This window comes from Pelophylax lessonae, assembly GCF_965119305.1.
Source record: "Pelophylax lessonae genome assembly, chromosome: 3".
Taxonomy (NCBI): domain Eukaryota; kingdom Metazoa; phylum Chordata; class Amphibia; order Anura; family Ranidae; genus Pelophylax; species Pelophylax lessonae.
In genome coordinates this window covers 396,596,067-396,613,643 of record NC_138770.1, presented here as the reverse complement: position 1 = coordinate 396,613,643, position 17,577 = coordinate 396,596,067, and the positions used below count along the sequence as shown (strand labels likewise).

The following is a 17,577-nucleotide window of genomic DNA, read 5'->3' as shown; positions in this document are numbered from 1 at the left end:
CCGGTCACTCACGATCTCCCCGTGGAGAGGGAGAAAGGCAGGCGGCTGATGTAAACAAAGCCGCCTGTCATTCTCCCTGAACTTCAGAGATCATACAATCCTGCTATGTAGGATTGTATGTCTCTGTGGTTACATCACTAGCCACACCCCTTTACAGTTAGAAGCACGCCCCTAGGGACACACTTAACCCCTGCATCACCAATAAAGTTAACCCCTTCCCTGCCAGTGTCCTTTTTACAGTAACAGTGCATATGTATAGCACTGATTACTGTAGTAATGTCACTGGTACCCCCAAAAGTGTCAAAAATGTCAGTCAAGGGTCCGATCTGTCCGCCGCAATGTCGCAGTCCCACAAAAAAATTTGCAGATTGCCGCCATTACTCGTTAAAAAAAAACCCACCAAAAATGACAGAAATCTTTCCCTTAGTTAGTAAACGCAATAACTTTTGTGCAAACCAATCAAAATATGCTTATTATGATTTTTTTTTACCAAACATATGTAGCAGAAAACAAATTGGCCTAAAATGTTAAAAAATGTTGATTTTTAAATTTTTTGGGGGGAATTTCATATAAAAAATGTGAAAAATATTGTTATTTTTTCAAAATTGTCGCTCTTTTTTTGTTTATAGCACAAAAAGTAAAAATCGCACAGGTGATCAAATACCACCAAAAGAAAGCTCTGTTTGTGGGAAAATTTCATTTCATTTGGGTACAGCGTTGCATGACCGCGCAATTGTCCGTTAAATTCACGCAGTGTCGATTCGCAAAATAGGGCCTGGTCAGGAAGGGGGTAAAATCTTCCGGGGCTTAAGTGGTTAAATATTATCTTATATGGAGAAGAGCCTTCAAAAGTGTGAGTGACCTATGATGGCATTTCATTTATTGTAATCTTGTAGGTGTAATTGTATTAGACAGAGAATTATAGAACATGTTTGCTATACTCACATTTAAACTGAATAGCCATCATGGCTAAAAGCTCAGATCCATTCAAAATAATAGGATATTTCCCAGCTGAATGCTGTTGGTATGTGTAATGATGGCAAATATTGTAGAGGTTGAAATATGTTTGAGGTTAAACAAGTGTAAGAAACATTATACAATAAGTGACATGTAAACAACACGGTGTTATCTAATCGTTGCTGTCAAGTGCAATTATATAGATATATCTGTGTTTAGGTTTACACGTGCCAGTGTTATTCCATCTCTACAGCCTGCTATACTTACAGACATAATGATCATCTGCCATGGATCTTACTGCCATGTGAACTTGTAATGTACTGTAATTTATCAGCTAACCAGATGTAAATACATATTCTGATGTTTCACCTGCCAAGAGAATGTATGTGTGTATATATATATATATATATTGTGAGGGATTAGCTCAGTGGCGGGTGTGGATGACCCCTTGGGGGGTTCGTTACACAGGGAGATAGCCGAGAAGTGGTTGCAAACAAGTGTATGGTTTTATTCTTGCAATTTTCTTCACACAAGTGCAAGCCTCAAAAACATCATACTTCAAAATAAACATAAAATAAAATAAACCCTTGCCACTGTGGGCGGCTACCTTCTCATACACAGGAACCTACCTAAGGAGTCTGTCCCCAACCTACTGTTGGGCAGACTTTGCTGATCCTACAGCAGACCATCAATAGTCTATTTATTTTCTCTTCACACAGAAAATGTCCCTTTGTTTTTCTTCACACAGAAAATGTCCCTTTGTTTTTCTTCACACAGAAAACAATCCATGACCTCACCTTGAGAAGTCTTCAGTCTTTTTACCCTCCTCAGCGCACATCGCTTCTGAATAGCTGAAGGTTTTTCAACTTCCTTAAACCTTCCTGCTGGCTACCTCTGCAGCCGACACCCTATAGTAATTGGTGAATGGTCTAAACCAAGCAGACATGTATCTCCTGTCTGTGACAACATCCACAGATTTACCCGACTTCCTGTCACAATATATACAGTGGGTACGGAAAGTATTCAGACCCCCTTAAATTTTACACTCTTTGTTATATTGCAGCCATTTGCTAAAATCATTTAAGTTCATTCTTCTTCCTCATGAATGTACACATAGCACCCCATACTGACAGAAAAACACAGAATTGTTGACATTGTTGCAGATTTATTAAAAAAGAAAAACTGAAATATCACATGGTCCTAAGTATTCAGACCCTTTGCTCAGTATTTAGTAGAAGCCCCCTTTTGATCTAATACAGCCAGGAGTCTTTTTGGGAAAGATGCAACAAGTCTTTCACACCTGGATTTGGGGATCCTCTGCCATTCCTCCTTGCAGATCCTCTCCAGTTCTGTCAGGTTGGATGGTAAACGTTGGTGGACAGCCATTTTTAGGTCTCTCCAGAGATGCTCAATTGGGTTTAAGTCAGGGCTCTGGCTGGGCCATTCAAGAACAGTCACGGAGTTGTTGTGAAGCCACTCCTTTGTTATTTTAGCTGTGTGCTTAGGGTCATTGTCTTGTTGGAAGGTAAACCTTCGGCCCAGTCTGAGGTCCAGAGCACTCTGGAGAAGGTTTTTGTCCAGGATATCCCTGTACTTGGCCGCATTCATCTTTCCCTCGATTGCAACCAGTTGTCCTGTCCCTGCAGCTGAAAAACACCCCCACAGCATGATGCTGCCACCACCATGCTTCACTGTTGGGACTGTATTGGACAGGTGATGAGCAGTGCCTGGTTTTCTCCACACATACCGCTTAGAATTAAGGCCAAAAAGTTCTATTTTGGTCTCATCAGACCAGAGAATCTTATTTCTCACCATCTTGGAGTCCTTCAGGTGTTTTTTTTAGCAAACTCCATGCAGGCTTTCATGTGTCTTACACTGAGGAGAGGCTTCCGTCGGGCCACTCTGCCATAAAGCCCCGACTGGTGGAGGGCTGCAGTGATGGTTGACTTTCTACAACTTTCTCCCATCTCCTGACTGCATCTCTGGAGCTCAGCCACAGTGATCTTTGGGTTCTTCTTTACCTCTCTCACCAAGGCTCTTCTCCCCCGATAGCTCAGTTTGGCCGGACGGCCAGCTCTAGGAAGGGTTCTGGTCGTCCCAAACGTCTTCCATTTGAGGATTATGGAGGCCACTGTGCTCTTAGGAACCTTAAGTGCAGCAGAAATATTTTTGTAACCTTGGCCAGATCTGTGCCTTGCCACAATTCTGTCTCTGAGCTCTTCAGGCAGTTCCTTTGACCTCATGATTCTCATTTGCTCTGACATGCATTGTGATCTGGAAGGTCTTATATAGACAGGTGTGTGGCTTTCCTAATCAAGTCCAATCAGTATAATCAAACACAGCTGGACTCAAATGAAGGTGTAGAACCATCTCAAGGATGATCAGGAGAAATGGAAAGCACCTGAGTTAAATATATGAGTGTCACAGCAAAGGGTCTGAATACTTAGGACCATGTGATATTTCAGTTTTTCTTTTTTAATAAATCTGCAACAATGTCAACAATTCTGTGTTTTTCTGACAGTATGGGGTGCTATGTGTACATTCATGAGGACGAAGAATGAACTTAAATGATTTTAGCAAATGGCTGCAATATAACAAAGAGTGAAAAATTTAAGGGGGTCTGAATACTTTCCGTACCCACTGTATATATATATATATATATATATAAAAACACAACACTTTTTTTTTGCCCCCATTTTTCATGAGCTGAACTCAAAGATCTAAGACTTTTTCTATGTACACAAAAGGCCTATTTCTCTCAAATACTGTTCACAAATCTGTCTAAATCTGTGTTAGTGAGCACTTCTCCTTTGCCGAGATGACAACCCATCCATCTCACAGGTGTGGCATATCAAGATGCTGATTAGACAGCATGATTATTGCACAGGTGTGCCTTAGGCTGGCCACATTAAAAGGCCACTCTAAAATGTGCAGTTTTATCACACAGCACAATGCCACAGATGTCGTCAGTTTTGAGGGAGCGTGCAAATAGCATGCTGACTGCAGGAATGTCCACCAGAGCTGTTGCCCGTGAATTGAATGTTCATTTCTCTACCATAAGCCGTCTCCAAAGGTGTTTCAGAGAATTTGACAGTACATGCACCAGCCCAGGACCTCCACATCCAGCATCTTCACCTCCAAGATTCTCTAAGACCAGCCACCCGGAAATCTGCTGCAACAATAGGTTTGCATAACCAAAGAATGTCTGCACAAACTGTCAGAAACCACCTCAGGTAAGCACATCTGCATGCTCGTCGTTCTTATTGGGGTCTCGACCTGACTGCAGTTCGTCATCGTAATCTACTTGAGTGGGCAAATGCTCACATTTGATGGCGTCTGGTACTTTGGAGAGGTATTCTCTTCAGGGAAGAATCACGTTTTTCACTGTAAAGGGCAGATGGCAGACAGTGTGTATGACGTGGTGTGGGTGAGCGGTTTGCTGATGTCAACATTGTGGATCGAGTGGCCCATGGTGGCGGCAGGGTTATGGTATGGGCAGGCGTATGTGATGTAAAAAGAAAATAAAAGCAGCACCAAAAATTGTAATAAAAATGTCCAATTGCAGTCCAAAATGTCCAATATAGTATATGGAGGAAGAAAAATACGAGCAAGATCCCAGATACCAATGGTGAAATCAGACGGAACATACACCCAGTCGTGATGAGCACACTAGCTGCTTACCAGATGGTGATCATATACAAGCAATGTAAATTCTCAGACAGCTCAACCAAGGAAGGGATATGCCACAGGAACTATTCACAATATCTCCAAAATATCTCCAATAAACCTCAAAGAACAGAGGAGGACAATAGTGTAGACTGCACAAGTAGACGTTTATTAAATAAAAGAAAGGTACTCACAATCTTGCGAAAGTTTAGAGCATATCATAAATCAAAATACCGCGGTGTACATAGTGTGCTGATCATTCCAGAGTCACCTCGTATATGATGGACAACAAACACAGGTGTATTTTAATGATGGCATTTTGAATGCAGAGATACCGTGACGAGATCCTGAGGAACACTGTTGTGCCATTCATCCACTATCTCCTCATGTTGCAGCATGATAATGCATGGCCCCATGTTGCAAGGACCTGTACACAATTCCTGGAAGCTGAAAACATCCCAGTTCTTGCATGGCCAGCATACTCACCGGACATGTCACCCATTGAGCCTGTTTGGGATGCTCTGGATCGGTGTATACGACAGCGTGTTCCAGGTCCTGCCAATATCCAGCAACTTTGCACAGCCATTGAAGAGGAGAGGACCAACATTCCACAGGCCACAATCAACAACCTGATCAACTCTATGTGAAGAAGATGTGTTGCACTGTGTGAGGCAAATGGTGGTCACACCAGATACTGACTGGTTTTTGGATCGGACGACCCCCCCCCCCCCCCCCCAATACAGTAAAACTGCACATTTTAGAGTGGCTTTTATTGTGGCCAGCCTAAGGCACACCTGTGCAATAATCATGATGTCTAATCAGCATCTTGATGAGGTGGATGGATTATCTCGGCAAAGGAGAAGTGCTCACTAACACAGATTTAGACAGATTTGTGAACAATATTTGAGAGAAATAGGCCTTTTGTGTACATGGAAAAAGTCTTGGATCTTTGAGGAAAATATATATATATATATATATATATATATATATATATATATATATATATATATGACCACTGACAGGTAGAGTGAACAACATTAAATATCTCATTACAATGGCACCTGAAGGGGGGGGGGGGTGGGGGGGATATATTAGGCAGCAATTGAACATGTTGGCCCTGGTCCAGTTCTGCTATTACTTATATAACACCAGAAGAATACCACTGCAAGATATGGAAAGTGGGCAGAGAATGGAGAATTAACACTATGAGAGCATGTTTATCCCTTGCGCATGGGCTTTAATGAAGTTATGTATTAACTGAGAAATGATTACAATATTTATTTTTTCAGTTAATTCATGGTTTCCTGGCTTAGGCAAATGATGTTATAATCCCTGGAGCCTTCAGGAGGGGAGAAGGGCTAAGCACACCCCCAGCCTGCATGCCTATGCTAAGGACACATGGATTCCAGGAAGTAAATGCTACATGAATGATCTTCCCTCACTCAAGATGGCCACAGCCAGAAATGCTAGGGAGGTGTTTTTCAAAGTGATTTCTCAGCAAAACAAAGAATGGAAACATAGATTCATGAATTAGTTTGCTTTAAATATTAAAAATGAATTGAATAGTGTTTTTTTGTGCTCAGATGCAGTGTAGTTCCTGCTTTAAGTTCCTGACTATTTCTGGTTACCAACCTTCTTTAATTCACTGCAAAGTAGCACCTGTAGACCAGGACAAGAACAACCAGTACTAACAGCCACTCCATCTATGCTGGGGTTCACTTATGGTGACAATGAACATGTTGACAGGAGGGGAGAGCCAAGCAAGAAGAATGACTCATCCCTTCCTTTTAGATTTTAAGCTCTCACGAGGGCCTCCTGACCCTTTTTGATGAAAGTGTTTGTTACTCCCCAACACTTCATATTCCTAATATGTGCCTGCTATACCATGTACTTGTATGAAAAAGTATCCTGTTCTCTTTGTATTGCACCCTTTGTGTAAAATCCCTGGTGTTCCTGCCAGTCCCTCTACTTACCTGTTAAAAACTGACCACACTAAGCAGGAGAACACACCAGTCCGTTCTCTAGCTATGCTTGGAACTTAATGTGCTCTCCTCCAATAATCAGACTTGTCCTCACAACCCCCCCCCCCCTCCCTCGCTGCACAGCAATTTTCTGGGAAGCTCAGTGTGCTGCTGCTTCTCTTCCCCCCAAGCTCGTATGCAGCGGAGAATAGAGGGAGTGTGAAAAAAGGGGAAAATGGGTATTTATAATGATTTTTTTTTTTATATATCTATACACAAATGTTTTGCCTTCCATTTCTATTTTAACCTGAATGGCTTGTTTTACAAGGTGATCATTTAAAATCACTTTAAAATAAAATTAAAAACGTGCTGCACAAATTGTTGGCACTACATGAATCCTGTACAATAATAATTGCTGGTGGAAAAATGCTCATGTACATTAGTGGAAGCATGAATATGCGTTTACTGCCATTGGGTCACATGCATTGTAGTGTGCTCATGTGCACCAAATACCTGTTACACCAAACTCTTGCTGTATTTTATCTGAGAGACTAAAACATTCTCAGACAAAGCCTATATGCACAATTTTGTGCCAAAACATAAATAGGGTGAGTCATATAATATTAGATATCAACATCATTCAGTTTTGCTTTGAGAATGTTACCAAGAAAAAAGTTTATCTTAATCTGTATTCAGAGAACTCCCAAAATAAAACATGGAATGATTAAGCGGTTAAGAGTATAAGTAGATCTACTAAACCTGAAGTTGGAAAATAACAGTCATTTTTTCAGTTGTTTGTTTGCATTATATTCTGACCAAAAAAAAAAAAGCTAAACACTGAAAATGTATATTCATTTTCTTTAAACATAATAATAGAAGGTGAAAAGGATCTTCTGTGACATTTCCACTGGGTTATGATCTACAAGTTTCATTGCTATGATGTACTTTCCGCATGAAGAGTGTTACCAATGCCTGAGCTCTACAACTGTTTAACCAGCATACACAACAGTTATATATTGCAGTTGTGGGAAAATCTTTATAAAACAATGGACATTGTCCAGATTTACGTATCAGCGGGTCTTAACCACTTCAATACAGGGCAATTTCACCCCCTTCCTGCCCAGGCCAATTTTCACCTTTTAGCGCTGTTGCATTTTGAATGACAATTGCGCGGTCATGCAACACTGTACCTAAACCAAATTTATGTCATTTTCCCCCCTCAAACAGAGCTTGCTTTTGGTGGTATTTGATCACCGCAAGGTTTTTTCTTTTTTGCTAAACAAATAAAAAAAAGACCGAAAAGTTTGAAAAAAAAAAAAACTTTTTTTTTGTTTATGTTATACAATTTTGTAAATAAATACGTTTATTCCTGCACTGATAAGACTGCACTGACAGGCACTGATGGGGTGGCACTGATGGGGTGGCACCGATAGGCGGCACTGATAGGTAGCATTGATATGCAGCTTTGGTGGGCACTGATAGGCGGCACTGATAGGCGGCATTGATGGGCACTGATAGGTGGCACTGATGGGCGGCACTGATGGGCACTAATGGGCACTGGTGGACACTGATAGGCAGCACTGATGGGCACTAATGGGCACTGATAGGCGGCACTGTGGGCTCTGATAGGCCGCACTGATCGGCACTGACGGGCGGCACTAATGGGCACTGATAGGCGGCACTGGTGGGCGGCACTGATAGATGGCAATGATGGGCACTGGTGGGCAGCACTGATGGGGAGGGTACTGGCGGGCAGCACTGATGAGGAGGGCAATGGGGGGCTCCCTGAGCCCTGATTGCCATCCCTGGTGGCCATAGTGGGCATCCCTGGGGTCATGGGTGGGCATCCTTGGTGGTTCTAGTGGCACCCCCCCGAAGGTCTGCACTGGTAATCAATGATCTGATTACCAGTGCCGACCCCCACCCCCTGTCAGGAGAGCCGCAGATCGGCGCTCCTTTACTCGTGCCTGTCAGGCACGTACTGAGGAAAGCCGATCAACGGCTCTTCCTGTTTACTATGTGACCAGCTGTGATTGGACATGGCTGGTCACATGGTAAAGAGCCTACGTCAGTAGGCTCTTTACCGAGATCGGAGATGCGGGGAGTCAGACTGACACTGGCACGCAGAGCGCATTATCCTGCCGCCGTCATATGACGTCCGGTCAGGATAATGCAACCACATTCCCGCCGTCATACGCCTATAGGGCGGGCGGGAAGTGATTTTAAATGTGGTCTGGTCTTTTCCTTACTCATAGGCTGGTCATATATGTTCAATTATCTTGTAGATTTACCCTAAACGATGTAGTGCAAGGGTCTGCCTAATTGGATACAATTGAAAGTTGTTTAGTTTTTACCTCGTATTATATGGTTTTTGGTAAATCTAAAGGAAAAGTGTACAAAAAAATTGAACAAGTACGACCAGCCATAATAAATAAAAACTGATGCACTTAAAACAGGTACATCTATTATTTTGAAATAATTTCCTAACCTTTTACAGCCAGTGGGGGCCGGCCTTTAAGAGGCGTTACATGGGCTTCCTGGTCATGTAATTACTGTGTTCAGCTGTGTCAGTGATGACGTGACTGGCTCTGTGTCAGTAACAGCGCAGTTACTGTGCTGGGGGCCCAAAGTGAGCTCACTCCCAGCGCAAACAAGGGCAAGCTGTACGCATATATGTGGCAGCTCGACTTTAAGGCCCAGCACCGTGCTATCACATACAGCCATGGCCAAAAGTTTTTTGAGAATGACACAAATTTATTTTTACAAAGTCTGCTGATGGCAATTTTGCTTATACTCCAGAATGTTATGAAGAGTGGTCAGATGGATTGCAATTATTTGTAAAGTCCCTCTTTGCCATGAAAATGAACTTAGTACTATAAAACATTTCCACTGCATTTGTGAAGAAGGCTTCAGGATGCCCAAGAATGTCCAGCAAGAGCCAGGAGCATCTCCTACAGTTGATTCAGCTGCGGGATTGGCGCACCACCAGGGCAGAACTTGCTCAGGAATGGTAGCAGGCAGGTGTGAGTACATCTGCATGCACAGTGAGAAGACTTTTTGATGATGGCCTGGCGCCAAGAAGGGCAGCAAAGAAGCCATTTCTCTAAAGGAAAAACATGAGGGACAGACTGATATTCTGAAAAGGGTACAGGGATTGGACTGATGAGGACTGGGCCCAGTAAAGTCATTTTCTCTGATGAATGACCTCTCCGATTGTTTGGGGCATCCGGAAAAAACCTTGTCCAGAGAAGAAACGGTGAGTGCTACCATCAGTCCTGTGTCTTGCCAACAGTAAAGCATCCTGAGACAATTTATATGTGTGGTTGCTTCACAGCCAAGGGAGTGGACTTACTCACACTTTTTTCTAAGAACACAACCATGAATAAAGAACAGTACAAAAACATTCTCTGAGTGCAACTTCTCCCAACCATTCAAGAATAGTTTGGTGACGAACAATGCCTTTTGCAGCATGATGGAGCACCTTGCCATAAGGCTAAAGTAATACCTAAGTAGCTTGGGGAAGAAAACATTGACATTTTGGGCCCATGGCCAGGAAACTCCCCAGACCTTAATCCCATTGAGAACTTGTGGTCAATGCTCAAGAGGTGGGTGAAAAAAAAAAAAAAAAAAAACCTCACAAATTCTGACAAACTCCAAGCATTGATTATGGAAGAATGGGCAGCCATCAGTCAGGATGTGGCCCAGAATGAGGTCTTGAAAAAGAAGGGGCAACACTGCAAATATTGACTCTTTGCATAAACGTAAAGTAATTGTCAATAAAAGCCTTTGACACTGCCAATGCTTTTAATTCAGTATACCACAGTAACATCTGACAGAAAGACCTAAAAACACAGAAGCAGCAGATTTTGTGAAAACTAACATTTGTGTCATGCTCAAAACTTTTGGGCATGGCTTTATATGTATACAGCCAGCCCTAAGGTGCTTAAAGTGATGTTTTGTATATATTTTTTTTACCATTTATAAATTTTTTTAGATATAAACATTCAATACAGGCTATAGTCTATAACAAACAGTAAGATCCATGTCACATTATTTCACCAGCATTACAGAAGGGGGAACTGTATATTTCAAACAAAAAGAATGTCACCCTAGCAACTTTGCCTGATTCATAATATTCTTATTACATCAACAGAAGCCATAATAAGCATTAATTATCAGGCCACTGTTATTTGAAGGTGGTTTGAGTCATAACAGCTAGCTAGGTTTTGTGACTTACTGGTTACACCAACCAAGAATACACTCGGGATTGGTAATGTGTGCTGACCATTTCAAACCATGCAGACTGTTTCTGTTTCAGCTATTCATTGGCAGTATTTAAATACAGTCACAATATGATTCATTATTGTGCAATTTCATTTTTGTCAATGCAGAAGAAATCAATGTCATGAATGTCTACTTATTGCAAAAGCTTTCAATAACTCTGTTGTCACCATGTAGATGTTGGTATTTTTTCATTGTTTTTCTACTTTTTAAATGCACTATTCAAAGATTTCATTAACATATTATTGCAATGCATTTTTTCATCACTGGCATAATTTGTGAATCCAGAGTGATATTTTCTTAGACTTGTACTACAAGCTACAGTTATATAAGATGAAAAAAGACTAATGTTAGGGCTTGTTCACACTTGACTAAATGGGCATTAGATTTGCTTTAATGAACTTTAGTATGGGCATTAGACAGGCATTTTACAAGCGTTAATGAGTAGTTAAAAATGCTCCCCAAATGCCCTATTGGCTGTTCTGCAGCGCTTGAAGAGCGTTAAGGCAAGTTAAAACTGCTCCACAAATGCCTATTCTATTACAGTTAATAAGCTAATCTTAACGGCCCTGCAACTGCCTGCCAGAGCATTTGCGAAGAGTTACCATAGACTTGAATGGGAGGCGTTGAAAGGCTTCAAACACCTCTCCTGACTCGACATGAGGCTTTAATTTTGAAGCGACGCGATGCTAACGATTCATGTTTTAATAGTGTGAACAGCACTGTGTGCTGTCTAATGTATCTTGTGCATGAGAGTTTGAGGGGCATTTTTATTGCCTCTGGAACGCCTGCTTTTATGTCAAGTGTGACCTGGCTGGTTATGGAGGAAGCCAAAACACAGACACCTTGAGGCTTTTATTGCTAAATTTTGTCTCTCATTGGAAGAGTAAATGTTATTCTCAACTGCCACAGGGTAGTTAAAAAGGAGTTTCACCCCCCCAGGAAAAAAATTAAAAGTCAGCAGCTTCAAATACTGTAGCTGCTGACTTTTAAATATTAGAACTTACCTGTCCAGGGTTCCTGAGATGTCGGCACCCACAGCCAATTTTCGTATTGGCTCTCGGGTGCTCCTGCCAACATTCAAGGTAAGGGAACCCGGCAGTGAAGCCTTTCAAGTTTACAGCCAGTTTCCTACTATGCATGTGCGAAGTGCGCTGCACTTTCTAATTGGCCCGGCGGTGGAGGAAGAAAGAGGGGGGCAGAACTTCCGAGGGACAGCGTCGCGGCGCCGTCTCCCGGAAGTGGGGAAGGGTACCTGTCAAAAACAGGTAGCTGTTCCCCCCACCCCCCTGAAAGGTGCCAAATGTGGCACCAGAGGGGGGGGGAGGTAGCATTTAAGGGGAAGTTCCACTTTTGGGTGGAACTTCGCTTTAAGATTAATTTTCTCTATCAAACAAAAATTTCATACGAACCATAGTAATTTTTAATGTTAATAAGTGCTTGCTACATCACTGGGTTTAGATATTACAATATTATCAGGGAAGGACATAGCTGTTAAGCCCACTGATGAGGGGAGGTTTTTCCAATGACAAATAAATCTGAAGAATATATAAAAGAAATTACAGCTCAACTGTCGGATGTTAATGTCTGTAAGAAATTGCTGATTCTACTTTTGAGGTTGCTAGAAAAATTGTCAAAAGCGGTTATTGCCAATGTTAAGGTTTAACAGATAAAGACGGGGCCACGTTTTTGCAAGAACAACATCCTATAACTCCTTTTATTTACTCTTTTCAACTGTTTTCAAGTCCATAAGGACTCACTGTCACCACAAGAAAAACTGATAGTGGTGGACAGCGTTATCTAGTTTTTTTCCCTATACTTGCCAAGGCAAACTGTTTCTAAGGGATATCATTGACTTTTTACAGAATTACTTGATGCCTAGTTACCTGATTGATTTGTATTATCCACTTGGGATGTGGAAAGTTTGTATGAAGCATTAGAACATGCCCAGGGCATAAATTCTGAAGAAATGCTTCTACAGGCTAACAATTAATACAATGGGGTTTTCTTGTCCTTGCTATAGACTGTACTCAAAAAAAATTTTTTTGCTTCAAAATTACTTCTTTTTACAATTGAAAGGTGCAGAATGTTGATCACATCATGCGCCCCCAATATGCCAATGTATTCATGGATATGGTTAAAGAATAATCATATATCTACATCCAATGTTGAAGCAAAGCAAAACTGTGTGGCAAAGTATTGCTTCATTGACAATATTTTTGCAAATGGAGGAAAACAGTAAGGGAATTAATAAAAGGCATCCAGCATTTTCTTTCGAAACAGCTTAGAAAGTGAAAGCTGATTGGCTGGCGCTCCAGTTGGGACAACATTTTATCAGGTATCTTTTATTAATTCCCACATTGAATCCTTACAAGAATTTAAAGTGCAATTAAACACTGTGCCTCAGCTACATACAATGCTGTGTTCAAATGGAAGGTCCCTGTCTTACTGCTGGAACACAGTGCTGTACACTGTATGTAGCTGAGACTACATACAGTTACTACAGTGCATCCAGGAGGGCGCCTGCGAGTGCAGTAAATAGTTAGCTTTGGCCAGCTTTGCCCGAACTATTTAAATGGTCAGTAAATGTGGAGTTGGGCTTTAAATGGAGGAAGGTTAATGAATATCGGCTTTAAATACAATATTTCTGAAAGGTCTTCTACACAGTGATATTTTTTTTTTTTTTATGATCTGTTGGTCTTTTTTTGACTATTATTGTATTATTTTACTTTCTCCTTTTAAATGTGACTTATTTTGAATTGCCAGTAAAAACTGCTACAAAGGTTAAATGGACTAACAGTGTTATTTTAGGCAAGGTATACTGGTTTTACAGAGTATGTTAAATACTCAGTTTTCTTCTGTGTTTCTTCAAGGGGAGAAAAAAAATAGCAAATAATGAAAAAAATATATTGCGTATACAATTGCGACACAAATCGAATTGTAATTGAATGTTATTAAAAATGACCTTTTCTTTTCAATCTGCAGCTGTTGTAATTGTCTGAAAATGCAATGCAATATGGCTACCTGGAGCTGTTCTGTACACAGTATGTGTACTGACCACACCCCAGAAACATCATTTCCTGCTTGTGTAATTGGCTTACCAATTTTCCCAGAAGTCTGCCTAAGATACAAGTCAGATTTCTGGCATCCCCTGCAACAAAAATGTCATTTTTGGTGAGATATTCCCAATAGGAACACGTCTAAAGGGATGCAGGCCCAGCAGCTTTCCTGATTAGAGCCCTGCAGCTGCCACAGCTGGTAGATAATTATGAAACCACTACAATTTATCCCACTCAGCACAGAGGAACAAACAATGATTTCTTCAGAATAACAAAAGGTAGGAATCTGCAACAACGTTTGTTAAAAGCCTTGTAATGTACAGCGATCACCCAGAGGGAAATGTTTTTTTCTCAGCAAGAGTGGAGTTACACTTTAAGCTAGATGTAGCTGAGGAAAGGTCTTTAAGGATCCAAAACTGTTGTATATGCTTTTTCTACAAGTGTGATATCTGCTTTGCTTCATATAGATTCAGAATACTTTATTATTTCCAAGAGAAATTATGTATACTGTATTTACACTGTATTAACAAATGTATTGGGACGCCTGCTTTTGCACGCACATGAATTGGGCTCTATTGGTTGAACTAGATGGACTTGTGTCTTTTTCTCAGCCAGACTATGTAACTATGCACTTTAATGGCATCCCAGTCTTAGCCCTTAGGGTTCAATAATAAGTTGGCCCACCCTTTGCAGCTACAATAGCTTCAACTCTTCTGGGAAGGCTGTCCACAAGGTTTAGGAGTGTGTCTATGGGAATGTTTGACCATTCTTCCAGAAGCGCTTTTGTGAGGTCAGGCACTGATGTTGGAGAAAAGGCCTGGCTCGCAGTCTCCGCTCAAATATATCCCAAAGGTGTTCTATCAGGTTGAGGTCAGAACTCTATACACGCCAATCAAGTTCCTTCACCCAAAACTCGCTCATCCATGTCTTTATGGACCTTGCTTTGTGCACTGGTGAGCAGTCATGTTGGAACAGGTGGGGTGATCCACAAACTGTTCCCACAAATTTGGGAGCATAAAATTATCCAAAATGTCTTGGTATGCTGACGCCTTAAGAGTTTCCTTTAGTGGAACTAGGGGACCAAAATCAACCCCTGAAAAACAACCCAACAACATAATCCCCCCCTCCAGCGAATTATTTGGACCAGCGCACAAAGCAAGGTCTATAAAGACATGGATGAGTGAGTTTGGGTTGGAGGAACTTTATTGGCCTGCACAGAGTCCTGACCTCAACCCAAGAACACTTTTGGGATGAGTTAGAGCGGAGACTGCAAGCCAAGGCTTCTCGTCCACATCAGTGCCTGACCTTACAAATGCGCTTCTGGAAGAATGGTCAAATATTCTCATAGACAAACCAGGGCTGTGGAGTCAGAGTCGTGGAGTCGGAGGACATTTTGGGTACCTGGAGTCGGAGTTGGCAAACAATGCACTCCGACTCCTACTAAATTTAGATTGGAATTTAAAAAAAAAAGCAAGTTTAAATGTCCCAATTCACAAAAAGTTATAATTAATGACTTAGTATAAGGAAACTTATAATTGAGGAGGCCAAATGTAAAAAGGAAGAACTACAGAAAGTTCTGAAAGGACGTTTTGTCTTCCTTAAAATGGATGCATGCACACGTCACAGAGTCAATTATTTTGCTATCAATGTTAGATTTGTGGATGAAAATAACAAAACAATAACACGCACCCTCGGATTAAAGGACACTCAGGCACATCACACCAGTGATTACCTTCAGAAGTTATTGGAGGGTGTTCTAGAGGATTTTGAATTTACAAAGGAACAGATGTTATGTGTTGTGACAGATAACGCTTCTAACATGTTGAGCACAATTGAGAAGATGAACGTAGATGAAGAAGGTAACAAACAGATATTAGAGTTAGAGGAAAACAGCTCTGCAAGTATTGGAGAACGTTTAGAAACTGAAGAGAATGCTGACATTTTTTTAGACAACTTTGTTGAAGAAGCATTGAAGCTTGCTACTATTCATCATATGCGATGTGCTGTTCATACACTGCAACTTGCCATAAGAGATGGATTAAAAGATCGCCATGCAGCTACACTAATTGGCAAATTACGGCAAGTAACTGCTGCAGTCAGGGCCCCGAAAACAGATGCAATTTTGAAAAGACGAGCAGGAAAAGGAGCCATTTTGGATCAAACAACTCGCTGGGGAAGCACTTATTTATTGGTGAAGCGTTTGCTTGAACTTAAAGACTTCATAGAAGAAATGGACAATGAAAATCTTGCATTAACTGAAAGCCAGTGGACACAAGCAAAAGAGCTGGAGAACCTTCTTTCTCACCCCTTCACTGTCACCAAGAGGTTGCAATGTGACGATCTAACCCCGGGTAAATTCCTCTTGGAATGGAAGAGCCTGTTATATCGCCTGAACAAAAATGGAGGGATAATAGCTGAGGGCATTGCATCTTCAATGATGAAAAGAGAGAGTCTTTTCCTGGAAAATGAAATCTTGTTAGCGGCTATTTATGTCGACCCAATGAGCCGACTTTTGTTGAACAGTGAACAGACTGCTACTGGGAAAAAGGCCCTCTATGATGTAGCAGTTCGCATGAAGGGATTACGACCTGAAATACCTCCATAGGATGAAGTTCTTTTAAGCAATAGTGGTAACTCAGGATCATCTTCTTCAAACGAAGAATTAGACTTTGATTCCTTCTTAGACAAAATGGAAGTTGCTAAAGGAAAGCGATGTCGCATAAGCGTTACAGAACCAGTAAATGTCCAAATAAAAAAATTCCAACAGGAGTTTTATAAAGCACTAAAAGAAGTTGAAAAGTATGATCGCTCATCAAAACTTACTGTTGAAGTTGCCATCCTTGTTTATCCAGAGATCGTTAGTGATGTGGCCAGAATAGTTACTGTAATGCCACCCACCCAAGTCAGCGTCAAAAGATTATTTTCAGCCCTAAAAATAATAAAGTCTGACTTAAGAGCCTCTATGAAAGAGGATCTGGCAGAGGCAATTCTCTTCCTTAGAACTCTACATTGAATTGATTTGCATTTGCTAAGCCTATAACTACATTTCAAGATTAATATAAACCATTTCTAGGTTTTACAGATTTTGTTTTTGGTTCATATAGATAAGCTTTGTTTTTGTTCTAAAACAACCAAATAATGTGGTTTGTATTTTTGAACTTGAGTTCCTGTTCCTGATGTTTATGCCTGCTGCTACTATCCAGCCACTTGATTAATTAATAAAAAAAAAAAAAAACTTTGTTGTTTTCATTGTGTTTGTCTTTTGCTTAAACTGTTCAATACAATAGACTGTTGGCTTCCCAGCCAGTAGTCCTGTGGTAATGACATGTATGTTGCCTCTCTTTCCTTCTAGGAATGTATAAAATACATTCGCATATTAATACAGAGAAGTCGGAGTCGGGGAGTCGGAAGTACAAAAAACTGAGGAGTCAGAGTCGGAACATTTATCTACCGACTCCACAGCCCTGAGACAAACTCCTAAACCTTGCAGACAGCCTTCCCAGAAGATTTGAAGCTGGTATAGCTGCAAAGGTCGGGCCAACTCAACATTGAACCCTACAGACTAAGACTGGAATGCTATTAAAGTTCATATGCATGTAAAGGCAGGCATCCCAATACCTTTGGTAATATAGTGTATGTATTCGTATTAATAA

At 41.1% G+C, this 17,577-nt stretch overlaps 1 protein-coding gene and 1 pseudogene across 2 annotated transcripts in view; one reads left to right on the top strand and one right to left on the bottom strand.

The window, feature by feature from the left end:
- The window catches only part of FIG4 (FIG4 phosphoinositide 5-phosphatase), a 448,851-nt gene that overhangs the window by 14,939 nt on the left and 416,335 nt on the right, over positions 1-17,577 (bottom strand). The gene's annotated exons all lie outside the window — the stretch shown is intronic.
- On the top strand, positions 966-17,050 carry LOC309550166 (annotated as a pseudogene). Its single transcript has 2 exons — positions 966-1,024; positions 15,443-17,050. The product of its transcript is annotated as an uncharacterized misc_RNA (transcript).